Here is a 7745-nt window from a genome sequence, read left to right on the forward strand (position 1 = left end):
TCAGTAACTACTCCTTGTTAAACACTGATACAAGTTTATCTTATCATACTGAACATCCTAATCTCCAGGGAGACCAACACCCTTCAATACCTGGTTAACCTCTGTATCACCTTCGAGTGTTTGCGCCTGGCTGCCCGGGTTCATCCGTGTTCTGGGTATGGACGAGGAACCTTTATCGCCCAGGCCCTCACTATGACCCTTACGAACCTTTCCTACGGCTTTCCTGTTGGATCTCTGTGCCCAATCCTTATTTTTCCCTCTTATGTTTTCCCTCGTTTTCTTCCCCTGGATTAGGGGCACCTAAATCATGGTTTGCAGCTGTCGCCATGGTCCTGCAGGCGCCCTGCATACCCTCTTTGCCCTGCTACGGGCGCACAGTGTCCTCTACGTCACTGCTAACACGGCCATTTGTCACTGGCCAATTGGCATCATACTTGGATTTGAACTGGCCACCTCTGGTTTACCCATCCCCCAAGTTTCACCTTTTCTACCTCCACCCTATACAGCAAGGGGGAATTGCTCCGGTGTCCCTTTCTCACCTTTGGCAAAAAAACAACTCTTCGCCCCATGTAGCGCTAGGGCATTTTTTGCATCAACTGTTATATCGGACCATTTCACTCCTTTTGTCATTGTCTTTTCCTCTCGATCGGCTCATGTTGTCGGTGGGTCATACTATTAATCATGGGCGATTTACTGACTATTTATAAGTATCTCGCATTGCCAGACCTTCCTCACAGTGCTGCAGATGAGGTCTGGCTATTCACACAGCATTCCATGAATTGTAGAAAAACAGCTCTGGTTTATTGGCATTTTCTGAAACCAATCACAATCATTGTGGGCGGGCTAAGTACGGACAGAGCCCGTTACAACTGATCTAATATTCTCAGGAATGAATTGTTTTGGTGGAACATGTGTACTTTCAGAGGTTGTTTTATCGTGACCAAAACTCAGATGTGACAGATTGGACAGTCTACTAGCTGTATGCATTACCCTGCGCAGATCTGAGGACCAGGTACCATAGTCCTCAGATTGACAGATAGGCAGCTAGCTGTCTTGGATTTACCCTGCAGATGACCTGAGGACCAGGTAACCATAGACCTCAGCTTGGACAGATATCTCAGCTAGCTGTGGCTTTTTACCCTTCAGAGATCTGAGGACCAGGTCACAACCATAGTCCTCAGATTGGACAGATAGTAGCTAGACTGTCTGGATTACCACTGCAGAGACCTGAGGACTCAGGTAACCATAAGTCTCGATTTACCGCTGTCTAAAACTATTATAGCAATATGGACGTGACATGAAGCCGCCAAAGCTCTGCGTACATTTAGAGTGTTTCTGATTCCTAAAGGGGGAAACGGCGAGCCCATGTATGCCTCCACGTCCTACGCTGGTTCCCCCCTCAGTTGTTATTTATTAAATCAGAAAGGTTTCTGTTGCATACAGTGTCCGGTGTTCGTCGCGTGATCCCTTTGACACAAATCCAAAAATTACTTTTTTTTTTTTTTTTTTTTTTTAAATGTAATCCACCAGTGCTATTCCATTGGTTTCCAAGTGTCTGATAACCAACATATACCTAATGTAAGGCGCCACAAGGACTAAGGACAAACACCAAGAATATGCTCAACTGCAGTTTTGCATGTTGCGGAACCATGCTGGGATTCTCCAGATAAGACCGGGTCAGGAAAGACAGGACAGAGATGATGTTGTGCAACCTGTGAATGTCATGGGTCGAGTTTCTCTGCAAGATCAGCTAGCTCTGCCATAGCTCTGATTGGTCTAGCCAGGGTCTATGCTGGCTGTGATTGGTGCAGGCAAATCTGTGGAGGAGTATTTACTGAAGACTGATGTGAAAATACATCAGTACCTGAAAAACCGAGGTTCAAAGCTGGTTTCCCTGGCTGCATCGTCACGAGGTATTGCGCTGGAGAAACCACCATTTCCTCATTATTAAATGTTAATAGAATGTTTTTTTGGTTATAAAAGTAGTTTATGAAAAAAATAGTTAATCGTAAAGAAATGTTGAATTGTGCTGCACGGTATAAGAAGCTTCCTGTGAATAAACATGATGAGTGAAAATCTGGACTCTATTGGCCTGATGCTGCTCTTTCTTGATCCTGTGGTTGTCAGAACCTGAGACATACTAACTTTAATACGAAACGGTTTTGGCCCAATCGCCTGCAGTCCTGATACAGGCACAGGCTCTCTGCGGACGAGAACGAAACCTAGACTGGTCACCATCGGCAGTGACAAGGGAGAATCAGCTGTATGTCTAAACGGGATGAGTGTCTGTACCGAGAAACTCAACCGCTGACGTTGGACATGGTCCGAAGAGGCGAGACAGCCAACTTCACAACTGGAGAAAACCGGTAAGCAGGACTAGAACCTAATAGGGGTGGGAAAAAATACCAAATCCTATATATCGGGATTTATTTATTGTGACATTTTAAAGCCGATCTCTTTTCCTAGAATGTGAATTTTTCTTTCTTTTTTAAAACCAACGATTGACAAATCTTTGCTTCTTTTTATATCGGTACCGCACCGCGACTTGTGGGAAAAATCTAAATAAAATGTCACGACCTGAGCGACTGTAATGATGTTCATGTCACTTGCAGACACAATACTTTTTAGAAATGCCGCTCAAGTATATTGTCTCTATGGCGGTTTTCCACTGACGTATCTCTCGACTCAGCCTCGACTCTACTCGCCTTTTTTTTTGGTTTCTCCTTACAAAAAAAAAGTCCCTGGACCTGCTACCATGTACTTTTTTTAGTATGACTCAGTCGGTTCCAGCGAGCCGAGGCTCTACAAAAGGGTACGTGGGGGTTGAGGGTCCTGCGACCTGTGATTGGTCGGAGAGAATACGCACTTATGGACCGCGTTGTTAGCACAACAGAGTGCGGGAGCTGGTGTACAGAACAAAGTGACATTTAACACAAATCTAGCCGGACACCGACATATATCACCTCGTGCAACTATTCTCACTTTCAACGCAATTATTAAGGATATTCGGGCTTTATGTCGTGTTCCAATTGAACCTATGTTTAAAAAAAAAAAAAAAAAAGCCAATTATCAAAGAAAAGTTTTTGACTTTAGCTTTTCAAAGTAGACGCATCAAACCCTACCGCACATACGCTTTCTTCCTCTGCACCCTGTGACAGTTGTCCACCCCCGCCTATGCTGTCCCAAGATGGCATCCCAGTCGTTGCAGTAAGCCTACTCCTATGACTCTCATAAAGGATATGACGAAGTCCAGCAGTTCAGAACCAGACCAGAATCCACCGGCGTACTCGCCCACACACGGTTGCGGCGGCCATTTTGCAAAGCGTTGATGCTCTGAACACAAACGTACAACAGCATTGGTTGTGTAATCAGTTGTAAAGTCAGTAGTTTATACACCGCTAACGTATAGTAAATACTGACCGGTGGCCCTAACACCATGCAGACGTACCAGGGAACGGTAACTTACCCTTTTGTGTCGGCGAACAACAGTCATGTCGCGTTGAACTCCGTGGAATTCCACACTCCCGTTTTTTTAGCGGTGATTTTGTTGTTACGTTCAGCTCTTCTGAAACAAAACATTTCTTTGGCCGCGGCGAGTAGACAGACGGAGCTGGTGAGTCGTCGTGAAATTTACATCACAAGCGTAGCGATGGTGACCCCCACGCTGAGGCGTACTCATTTTGACAAGAAACGGAAGCAGTAATGCGTCGAGGCGAGTCGAGGCGAGTGGTAACCAGCAGTGTGAAAACGCCATTAAAAGTTTCTTATTCAACTTTTGTCTTTGTTAAAGAAGGAAAAGAAATTCTAATAATCCAATATGTATCGAATCACATAGACGGAAATGTGATGTGAAAGAAGATCGGGGAAAAAGCATGTTTTCCCCCCCTTGCTCTCAATCTGTCATTTCACCACAACCTTTAACCAATGTAATATTTGTAATAATTTGTGTTTAGTTTTATTTGATATAATTGCCAGGATTCAGTACAGTGCACATTTTCTTAAGCACTTGCTTTTGGTAATTGATATGCCAAAAAATTAATAAAAGTCACTATACTACAACACACTTAAATCATTTATTGCTTGTAATGTTGACCCTGTCACATGACCCAGTGCTCTTTCTGTTCCTGCAGGGAAACCAAAAGATACCTAATAACTGTGCTTTTAGTCGCCAATGACCCCCAGGGTGAGCGATCTCTGTGTAAACAAAACACAGTGTGATGGTGTTCGAGAGACGCGGTCGCGTGAAGGAGAACAGGGACGTGGGAGCAGGCGTTAAACCACTGCAGTGAGTCTGGGGCGTGACTCGAGTCAGCCAGCCACTGCTTACCAAACTACCGCTATGACCTGGCCCCCTGCCACTCTAGATGACCACGTCTACGCACAAGAGAAGCACAAGATGTACCACTGATGAGGTAGTGCCACTCTTCTAGTTAGACGCCTATATTTGTTTCTAAGTGACAGCGCCCCTCAGTGGTAATTATACGGGAGCGAGCAGGAAGTATGTGATGAACTAAAGAACTTTTTAAAATCTGAACTTGGTAGTTTTGGTGCCATAACCCCAGTGTTATTTTAACTCTACCACGTCATGTGTGACCCGAAGTGAAGTAACGTCCGATTTAAACCACAACTTGTTTTTAACTGTTTAAGTCAATTTGGTGCCTAAACCTAACCAAACTGCAACCGTTTCACAAGGTCAAATCCAAATCCACACCTTTCCATCTAAAAGCTTTCTCTGGTTCCGATCAACGGTAGCGTTCTCGCCACCGCTCGCCGCTGTCATACACGATCATAGTGTTTTTTGGCGAGTGGCAGCCTCCCAGGCACATGTTTTCATGCACATGGGGTTCACGAGTATTTAAAAAAAAAAACTACCTCTATTCTAATTCTCATCATTTCACTGTGGGGACGTGGGCGCTCCTGCAGCGCGCGCCCCTGCTGCTGAGGTGCCCTGCACAAAGGTGGACAAATCACCTCTGTGTCTCCCAATGGAACGTCCAGACATTGGGGTCTGTGGTGTGGGGGGGTCCATGGAGCCTCTTTGAGCTTATCCTTTATGCATGCTAAGGATCTATAGGACACCTACCAATCGTACCCCAGCTGGTGGACTGCTCTCTTCACCCCCTGCTGTGTTTCTATCTCTGCCCCCTGTCGCCCAGGTGTGGACGGGCCTGCTGTACCTGGCGGCAGTGTGCTGTGGGTGGGCGAGAACTATGCATTACCCGGCTATTGGAAGCTGCCCGACTCATACAGCCTGCGGTCTTCTAAGAACGGCTCCCGGGGTTCGGGACCATGGACTGCACGTGGAAAGAGAACTTCATCTGCTACCAAGCAGCGTGAAGAACATAACTTCTCCTTCTTTAAGAAAAGTCACCTTCTTCCTTCCTTGTTCATGTTTTAAATTCTGTGATTACGTAGATAATTCATATTTATATATATATATATATAGGTCAAAAGGTCAGGGTTAGGGTTTTCAGAAATCATGTTCACCAAAATATTACATATAGTTAGAATGGAGCCGTTATTTCTATCCTGTTTTACTCTCCCCATGGTTTGTGTGTTTGTACTGCACTAAGACCTTTACAGCTGTGTGAAGGAAATAAAATCCAAAATAAATTAATACATTTACAAGTGCATGCTGTGCATTGTTTTCAATATATATATATATAATATATCTATATAATATATATATATATATTGAACTGAAGTAGAGTTGTTTACACTTTATTGAAGGTATTCTACATAAACCTTATATATGTCAATACATTTATGAAATAGCTTCTTTTAGGAATGGTCATTGGTTTTTTCATGACTTAAGTGTTAGGGTTCATGTGTCATGACAGTGTTATGTCATGTCCTCTTATGCGATACCTTCAAGCCCTAACCTTAAAGTCTTACTGTAGAGTTTCAAAAATATTCAATAACCTATGTTATCATTTTGTTAGTAACACTATGTACCCTAAATCTAAATTACATTACATTTTGACATCATCACTTCCCCTTGTGTGTCATAGCTGGTGTTCAACTCCTCCGACGAGACTAAATATGTTCCCAACGACCTTTGTCCCTGATGAACGAGACGCTGACTGAACTAAGTAATACGCATTGTTGTTGACAAAAAAGAGAGGAGAAAATGTTTAGCATAACTAAAAACTAAATACAATCTCTCTGTCATTTCGTCTACTTTTCATCGTGAGATAGAACGAGTGCAGCGCCGCGGCTCGCCGTTTCTTTCAACAATGCGTCAGGTGTTATGACATTTAACCAATATTTGAGATGTGTTAAACACTATTTGACTGAAAGTTATCAGAAAATAATCTTTTTTTTTAAATATAAAAAAACACCAAAAATGTTTGACTAAAACTTGTACTAGTTGAGTTCTCTTACTAAAATGACGAGATGTTTAGAGCCCAAAACTCTAAACATGACTAACTATCAGAAACTTTGGCACACGACTAGACTAAATTAAAAGAGGAGACAAATTAACACTAGTCCCGGCGTGGGACTTGATGGAACCATGGTAGTGTTCCAACATGCCGCCAGGGGACGCTACGATGCTTCAGCAAGTTCCTCCGTCAGGGGCCTTAGACCAGGAATCCTCTCAGCATCACTGCAGCCCTTGGTCAACTTTACCACCGTGTAATATTGCAATGTGTATTGTATACAATTGTGTGTGTGGGGGGGGGGGGGGTTCACTACCTTGAATGGGGCTTTCATTTTGGAGAAGGGGCCTCATCTGGTAGATGGTTAAAACTTATTTAACTTGTTTAACTTTCTGTCATCATTTGTCTTTGCTTCTTTTTCTAGTTGTTTCAGTATGTCTCTTTGGTGTATATATTTTTGTCTCTTTAGAAGTTTTGTGTCTATTTGTAGTAGTTTTGTGTCTCTTTGGAGTAGTTTTTGTGTCTCTTATAGAAGTTTTGTGTCTATTTCTAGTAGTTTTGTGTCTTTTGTAGTAGTTTGTGTCTCTTTGGATTAGTTTTGTCTCTTTATAAAGTTTTTGTGTCTATTTGTAGTAGTTTTTGTGTCTCTTTGGAGTAGTTTTGTGTCTCTTGGATTAGTGTTTTGTGTCTCTTTATAGAAGTTTTGTGTCTATTTCTAGTAGTTTTTGTGTCAGTTTTTAGTAGTTTTTGCTCTTTGAGTAGTTTTGTGTCTCTTGGAGTTTGTGTCTTATAAAGTTTGTGTCTATTGTATAGTTTTGTGTCTCTTTGGAGTAGTTTTGGTCTCTTATAGAGTTTTGTGTCTATTTGTAGTAGTTTTGGTGTCTCTTGGGTAGTTTTGTGTCTGTTGGAGTAGTTCTGTCTCTTTTAGAAGTTTTGTCTCTCTGTAGTATTTTGTGTCTCTTTATAGAAGTTTTTCTTTCTTTTGTAGTAGGTTTTGTGTCTATTTGTAGTAGTTTTGGGTCTATTTCTAGTAGTTTTGTTTCTCTTGGAGTAGTTTTGTGTCTCTTTGGAGTAGTTTGTCTCTTATAGAGTTTGTGTCTCTTTGTAGTAGTTTTGTTCTCTTTGGAGTAGTTTTGTGTCTCTTTATAGAAGTTTTGTGTCTATTTACTAGTAGTTTTGTGTCTATTTCTAGTAGTTTTGTGTCTCTTTGGAGTAGTTTTGTGTCTCTTTGGAGTAGTTCTGTCCTCTTTATAGAAGTTTTGTGTCTCTCTGTAGTAGTTTGTGTCTCTTTATAGAAGTTTTTTTTTCTTTTGTAGTAGTTTGTTGTGTCTTTTTGTAGTAGTTTGTTGTCTTGTAATGGTTGTA

This window comes from Etheostoma spectabile, chromosome 15 (assembly GCF_008692095.1).
Source record: "Etheostoma spectabile isolate EspeVRDwgs_2016 chromosome 15, UIUC_Espe_1.0, whole genome shotgun sequence".
In the NCBI taxonomy this organism is placed as follows: Eukaryota; Metazoa; Chordata; class Actinopteri; order Perciformes; family Percidae; genus Etheostoma; species Etheostoma spectabile.